The sequence below is a fragment of the Papio anubis genome, unplaced genomic scaffold (assembly GCF_008728515.1).
Source record: "Papio anubis isolate 15944 unplaced genomic scaffold, Panubis1.0 scaffold2107, whole genome shotgun sequence".
NCBI lineage: Eukaryota > Metazoa > Chordata > Mammalia > Primates > Cercopithecidae > Papio > Papio anubis.
Genome location: NW_022162140.1, coordinates 1 through 7,707, shown reverse-complemented (window position 1 = coordinate 7,707; position 7,707 = coordinate 1). Strand labels below are relative to the sequence as shown.

General features: G+C 42.5%; 1 long non-coding RNA gene across 1 annotated transcript; it reads left to right on the top strand.

Annotated features, from left to right (window-relative positions):
* Window positions 1–1,215: 1,215 nt before the first annotated feature.
* Window positions 1,216–6,616, top strand: LOC116272811. Its single transcript, XR_004181370.1, has 3 exons — window positions 1,216–1,858; window positions 2,452–2,571; window positions 5,102–6,616. It is a non-coding gene; the product is annotated as an uncharacterized LOC116272811 (long non-coding RNA).
* Window positions 6,617–7,707: the final 1,091 nt, after the last annotated feature.

Below are 7,707 nucleotides of genomic sequence, written 5' to 3'. Positions count from 1 at the left end.
TAAAGCTTTCAGGTAATTGTGGGTATTTTTAACCACACCAAAGCTCCCCAAGTGCTGATTTATTAAAATAGTTATAATGGGGTTGTACATATCAATGAATTCATTCCACTAATACTCACTGATCTTTCTTGTACACTGAATGGATCTTTCCCCTTACTGGCTTTTATATTATCCATTGGCTATTTGGAAAATATTAATTCATGTTTATGTATAGTGTAAAAACTCACTTTCATTAGCATCACCACGATTATAAAAACGTCTTCACAGATTGAGATGCTGCCAAGCTCACAGTAGTAGGTATGAGTCTTCCAAGTCCTGATCTTTAGCTTGAAAGCATTAGATTTATTATGGACAACAGATACTTGTTATTTTCCGTGAAATGACAGACTCACTTGGCTTCTTTTTGAGAATGCCAGTCAGTCATACTTTCAATAGAAATGGTGCTCTGTGAAAAATTGGCTTGTTCAGCTCGCAGTTAAATCACAAGTGCTTTTCTTTAACATAACCATACTTCAGCATGCAGAAGTGCTTTATGTGAATGTTCTACTTAGAGTACTAAAAAGAGAGGTCAAGATTTAATAGCTCCATTAATTTTTACTGTTTCATCAAGGACATTCTTAAGTGAAGCTGGCTGCTTTAATAAAAACTGCAAGGGGCGGTGAAGAGCGGAATGAATACTAGTATAATTCAGTACCACGGCCCTTATTCATACTGAGAAACCAGCAGTTTTACCCACTTTTGCTTTTACGTAATTATTACAAGTGTTGAACAGTGAGAAAGCAAGTGATGTCTTACTACTTTCAGAAAGTAATAAATTATTTTTATATTTTATTTTCAAGCAGCTTCTCAGGTTTAATTAGTATTCTTATAAGAACATTTTGGGCCATAGGTGGTGGTTGGCACCTGTAACACCAGCACTTTGGGAGGCCAAGGTGGGAGAATTACTTGGGACCAGGAGTTTGAGACTAGCCTGGGTAATGTGACAAGACCCCATCTATATCAAAAAAGAATTAAAAATTAGCTGAGCATGGTGGTGTGCACATTTCATTCCAGCTACTTGGGAGGCTGAGGCAGGAGGATCGCTTGAGCCCAGGGAGTCAAGCCTGCAGTGAGCCATATTTGTACCACTGTGCTCCATCCTGGGTGAAAGAGCAAAACCCTGTCTCAAAAAAAAAAAAAAAAAAAAAAGGTTTTGACATCATGGGCCTCCTAGGGAATCTCAGGGTCCACAAACCACATTTGGAGAACCACTGGTTTCCTAAGTGAGCACACAATGTGTTAGATTTTTAAAGTTCATTAAAGACTGGCCTCTTTTAAAATAAAAAGGCAATTAAGTTTGTAACTCAAACTACTTAAACAAATATGATAAAAGTATAATAAAGATATAGTTGGGAAATCTGAATCTCATTCACATTTAATAAAAGGTCTAAAAACTTTATTGCCAACCACTACTGCTTTATAAAATGTTCTTGTGTTCCAGCATGAGGGTAGAGGGGTGAAAACAGATGTAGTTTATTACCATTGCCTGTTAGCGGCGGTGAATATTTAAAGGCAAATCTGGATCATCAATGTAGAAAAGACTTCACAGTTCAGGACATTATGTGCTGAAGAAAAAGAGGTCAAGAAACCCTCTGAAGGCCAGGATCCGGGAGAAAAATTTGCAAAAACTGTTTTGGTGAACAAATTTCACCAAAGCAAATAAGATGTATCTCCCTCCACCCTCCATGCCCTACTCCCAGCAGATACTTTACTAAGATGTTGACAATTCCCAGATTAATTTCTTAAATGCACATTCTTATTTTATAGATATGCAAATAGATCTCTGGCTATTTTTGAAGAGCCAATACATCCACTTTCAGTAAGTGACACTTTCTTTGAGGTTCTATTTTTGTTTCATAGAGTTGTGTTTAGTTCATGCTGAAGTCAAAATCACCCACCTTTAAGTCTCGCCTCTGTTGTGTCTAATCATCTTATATAAGGAGTGTTGTCAAGTGGGCATGCTGGAGTAAGAGCTGACTTGCAGCTTTGTTTAATTAGTGCGCTAAGGGGAGTAAATATACCATCCAGATAACAAAATGTATCATTTTAAAAGATAATTTTCTATAGCAGCAAACAATATAAATATTTGTAAATAGTCCTGACAAATATACACAATCTCTGTGAATAGAATTAGACAACAATTTAAATTTAAATCAGTTTAAATGCTATAAAAATTTTAAAACTTCCTTCTTCAGACATATGATAGCCAAAGGACCACCTTAGCATCTCTGTTTACAGGAAACCAAAAATATTTTAAGATCCCACTGTTTATATTTTTGAAAACTAAAAGACATTTTATCCCATCAAAATTATTTTAAGGGACATGTTAGCACAAATGGGAGCAATGCCACCTTAAGAGTACTTAAAAAGTTTTCTTGAGTGGATATTTATATTGTCTTTTTCTTCTTTCAGCAAGGAAATTCTTCAGGGAAATCCTTCGAGGATGATCCCAAACGCAACTGTATTTTCAGATATTTCTGTACTCTTTTTCAAGTCACAAAACTAACAGCTCCATGTGCAATCGTAGCTTTGGTAAGATATTTCTTATCTATAAAGCATCTTTAACAACTGGTCTCCTACTCAGGGTATGGCCATGTTTCTAACCAAAAGTAGATTCCTGAAATTTTCATCAGATCTTTTGAGAGAAACCTGTACAAGCAAAGTAAATACACATATTTGAATTTAATCATCATTGTGGTTTAAAATGATGCCATTTTTTTTCTTATCACAGAATAATTGCTATTAAAGGCAGCAGGAGAGATTTCTGGTTTCTCCTTCAACAGATTCCAATATAGCAAAACAATAAAGCAGGATAAAGAGAGAGGGATGGGAGGGGCTCACTAATTGAGAATGATGAGGAAGAGCCTCTCTAGAGAGGTCATATTTGAACAGTGACATGACTATAAAGCGAGGATGATAAGGAGTTCTGGCATGACAGGCAGTGGAACGAGAGCGAAGACTGAGATAGGAACATGTTTCATGTGTGTTCAAGGAACAAACAGCAGGGGCCCGTGAGGTGGGAGGAATGAAGGAAAGAACGGAAGAGGTGAGGCCGCACAGGCAGTGCCACGGCTCACAGAGCCCTTTGGCTTGCAGGCCATGGGAAGAAGTTCAGGTTTTATTCCAGTTTGATGAGGGGACTCATGGTAGATCTTAAGCAGTGGAGTGCAGTGTTCTTAATTTAAGAGGTTATGGCGATGGCTTGGGGAGAGTAGACCATAGTTAGGAGGAAGGTTGGGGCAGAGAAGAGGACCAAGAAGCAACTAGAATGATACAGGTGAGCCGTGACCCATGGTGGCTCAGAATCTGAAGCAGGCAGCCTACCAGTGAAGGTGGGCACAGAGTGTTTGCACACAGATTGGAGCAGGGTAACTCACATGTAAGTATTAGTCCCCAGGAGCTAGGTCAATGACAATTCCCTGGACAAGATGAGGGCCAGCTTGGGGAGTGGAGCCTTGGGGTGAAGGGCTCTGGTTTGTAGGTGTCAAAACTCTGAGGACCTTGGCAAGAGGAGTCTCAGGCGAGTGTTGGGGGTGGGTGAGGTGGGTTAAGGAGAGATGGGAGGTGAGGAGCTGGCAACAGGGCCTGATACTGTGAGCAAATGAGAGGATGCCTCGGGAGCTGCGGGGAGCAGGATGGGAACAGGAAACACATTTGTATTGGGGAAAATCTCTGGCAGAGAGGGAGAAAGTCTTCAAGAAGAGGTGATTTGGGGCAACAGTGTTCTGCAAAATTGGGATGGGATCCGTGCTGATACAAGAGTTGGTGTTAAAAAAGGAACTTCCTCACTGATCCAGGAGGACAAGTGGTATCAGTGAGTGTCAGCAGGTCCAGCTTACCAGTAAAGGTGACAGGAAGTTGAGGGCTCGCCAATGCTGTTTAAGTGCTCTCTAATGAATGCTGTGGAGTTGAACCCTGGGAGGGAGGGTCATTCCTAGGATACCCGCTAGTGCAGAGTTAGGGAGAAAGAGAGCAGAATAAGAACATACCGTGTTCACCAGCCATTTGATTTTGAAAACACAGTTGAATTCAGAGAACATTGCCAGATCTGGGCCGCCAATCTGATAACCTTTAGACAAGAAATGAACTCTCTTAAAATGAACTGTTTTCCTTTGGTCTTGATACAAAGACGTCAAGTAGCATAGAGACATACTGTTCTGCAGAGCACTCTCTGGGATAGGAACGCCTCCCAGCTCACCTCTGTCACCTTCACTCAGCTGGTCCCTCACCCAGTTCTTTATACGATAGAGATTGGATAGATAGAAAATACTTCCTGAGATTGTCTCATAGACTGCTTGGCTGGTTCAGAGGAACCCCAGGGATACAGAGGCCGACAGCTGCCTAAAAACCAACCGAATTGACTGAATGCCGATACTGTAGCACAAGCAATGAGTTTTCATGAAGTGATTATGGAGACGTGGAAAATAGGGGCTGTGAGCAGGACCCTCCTTTCATACACACACGTTCCTTATCAAGCACTGAATATGGAGATTATTTCTCAGCCACAGAGACCTGCACTTGTCATGCTGTCTGCACGGCAGGCATTGGGAAGCGCTCTTGACCACAGTTCCTCAGTGGGTGTCCCAAGAGTGGGTTAGTTACTATGAAAAGGAGAAGACAGCAGTGTCCTCAGTATCACTTGGGTGTTACATATTCAAGCATGGCACACCTGTAAAATTCCTATTACCTGCCAGCCAGGCGTGACTCAGCACACAGACGGCTCTGGAGCGTTTCCTGAACAACCTTAATCTGCACTGGGCCTGAGTTTGTGCTGCCTTTCATGAGTGTGAAGGTGCTGATGGTGCCTCTCTTCATGCCCAGGAATGCCCAGTCATCCCTGTGACCGAAATTGGGCTGGAAATGTCTATGGGCAGAGTAGGCTGCAGAGGTATCTGACTATGACTGTGATTTGGCCTCTTACTTTGAGCAAAGTCTCTGCGGAACATAAGAATAAAAGGCACTTACTTTGTGGTCAAAACCAGAAGAAATCTTTCATTCTTAAATGTTTTTATCACCACGCTTACACTGAACTGAAATCAAAGACCAGTGCTCTATTTTGCAGGTGTACATCGAACGACTTTTAACTAGTGCTAACATCGATCTTTGTCCTACTAATTGGAAAAAGATTGTCCTCGGAGCCATGCTTCTTGCCTCCAAGGTTTGGAGAAACCGTGGTCTGTGGAGTGAGGATGACAGCCAGAATCCCCAGGACGTTGCAGTTGAGAATGTGTGAGTTTGTCAGATTTTGGCGATCTTTGTAACCAGTTTCCATGCCTCGTTGCTCTCCAAGTTAAGACTGTAAGAAATATCTTTATAGGTTTCATTGTGCAGGTAAAGGAAATAGGTATAAGACTGCAGACTTCTCTCTATCCAGCGTTAGTGTAACAGTTTGTATTTTCCAGCATTAATGGGTAGGTCTTGATGTGTTATTGTTGTAATAACCTGCTTGATGAACTGAAAAGTATTTTTCTGGTTGTTTTCTGGCAAACCTCTTACAAGTGTACTATCAGAATGATAAGGTACAGTAAATATCTTTATAGCTTTTGAGAAGCTGCGTGCCAGTTTCAGTCCCCTTTTAAGGGGTAAACATCTGGCCTTTGAAATAATTGGCCACTGTTAAGATCATAAGGCCTCTGGACTATGGGGAAGTTATGGTTTCAACTTCAGTCACCCATTGTGTATTTGCTTTTGCTGGCCCTTTCTTCTCCCTTTTATCTGAAGATCTGTTTTTATAGGAACCTAGAGAAATGAAGTTAAATAGCCACAGATTCCTGTGCTCTGGTCCCTCCCCGTTGAGAGTGTTGCATGTATTTGGAAATTGGTCTGATGAGTTAGAAGCTCCAGCGTTCACCAACCACAGTGTGAGAAGCACTCTGGGGCATCAACACATGCCCACCACACTCTCAAGTCTCCATGGGTACTCAGATATCTGCAGCAGCACTCTTTGGGCCTGGAATTGCCCATGACCATGTGAGGAGCCTTGTAGAGTCATGGGGTTCCTCCCAGATGCACCAACATGACACTGAAACACAGCTTCACCAGGGCTCCCTTCCAATCCAGCCTCATGACTGCTGTGAAGGGAGGGGCCCTGGAGCTGGCAGGCAGGGTGAGCAGGGAGGCATTTCCAGCAGAGCCTTCGTGGATGCCCACTAGACAGTGAGGACAGCTGTGTGGGCTGCATCTGTGCAAGACAAGGGAGCAGTTTTGTTTACATTGAGCAGCAGCAGCAGATCAAGATCATGCCAGGCATTGGCACGAGTTAGTGTTACTTTTACTTATGACTCCAGATAAGACTGTCATTCACAATCACCTCAGTGTACGTCTACAATTGAAGATACAGTGTCTATTGTAGATACACCTCAGAGTATATCTACATTCAAAAATGACCCCTTTGCGGCTGAGCTCAGTGGCTCATGCCTGTAATCCCAGCACTTCGCGAGGCTGAGGTGAGTGGATCGCTTGAGCTCAGGAGTTGAAGTCCTGCTAGGTAACACAGTGAACCCTGTCTGTACCAAATGTTTTTTTTAAAAAAATTAGCTGGGCATGGTGGCAGGCTCCTGTAGTAGTCCCAGCTACTTGGGAGTCTGAGGTGGGAGAATTGCCTGAGCCTGGGAAGTTGAGGCTGTAGTGAACTATGATCACATCATGGCACTCCAGCCCTGGGTGAAGGAGCCAGACCTTGTCTCAAAAAGAAAAACAAAAAACCATTTTTGCCACCACTTTGCTAATAGTGTAAACCAAGTGATCATGGTGACATTTCTGATAGCCATTTTAGCAAAGAGTGTGACAGCAAATGAATTGGAAACAAACGGAAGTACTTTGGAAGTTCCAAACGCTAAAGTGGTTTTGATCATAGTCATCCTTTTGTAAACTGGTTCCTTGAAGAGAGCAAGATTTGTGACTGCCTGAGTTCTCCTTGCCTGCTGCCTAGCCAGAGCAGATTTATTAAGACAGGGGAATTGCAATAAATAGTTTAATTCACACAGAGGCAGCTGTATGGGAGTCCAGCGTGCTACTATTACTCAAATTAGTCTCCCAAAAACTCTGGGGTGGTTTTTAAAAGAATAATTTGGTGGGTAGGGGGTCAGAAAGAGGGGAGTGCTGATTGGTCAGATCAGAGATGGAATCAGAGGGAGCTGAAGCTGTCCTCCTGCACTGAGTTGGCTCCTGGGTGGGGGCCACAAAACCAGATAAACAAAGTTTATTGATTGAGGTGGTGCCGCCTGATCCCAGTGCAGGGTCTGCAAAATATCTCAAGTTCTGGTCTTAGGTTTAACAATAGTGATGCTATTCCCAGGAGCGATATGGGGAGGTTCAGACTTTTGCAGGCTTCAGCCGCATGACTTCTCAACCATAATTTCTAATCTTGTGGCTAATTTGTTAGTCCTGGAAAGGCAGTCCAGTCCCCAGGCAGGAAGCAGGTTTGTTTTGGGAAAGGGCTATTACTGTCTTGGTTTCCAAGCTAAACTATAAACTATGTTTCTCCTGAAGTTAGTTTGGTCTCTGCCTAGGAATGAACAAGGACAGCTTGGAGGTTAGAAGCAAGATAAAGTCAGTTAGATCAGCTCTCTTTCACTGTCATGATTTTCTCAGTTACAATTTCTGCAAAGGCGGTTTCAAGTTTGTAATCACGAACAGCTGAATTGTTCTCAAAACCTGCAGCTCAGC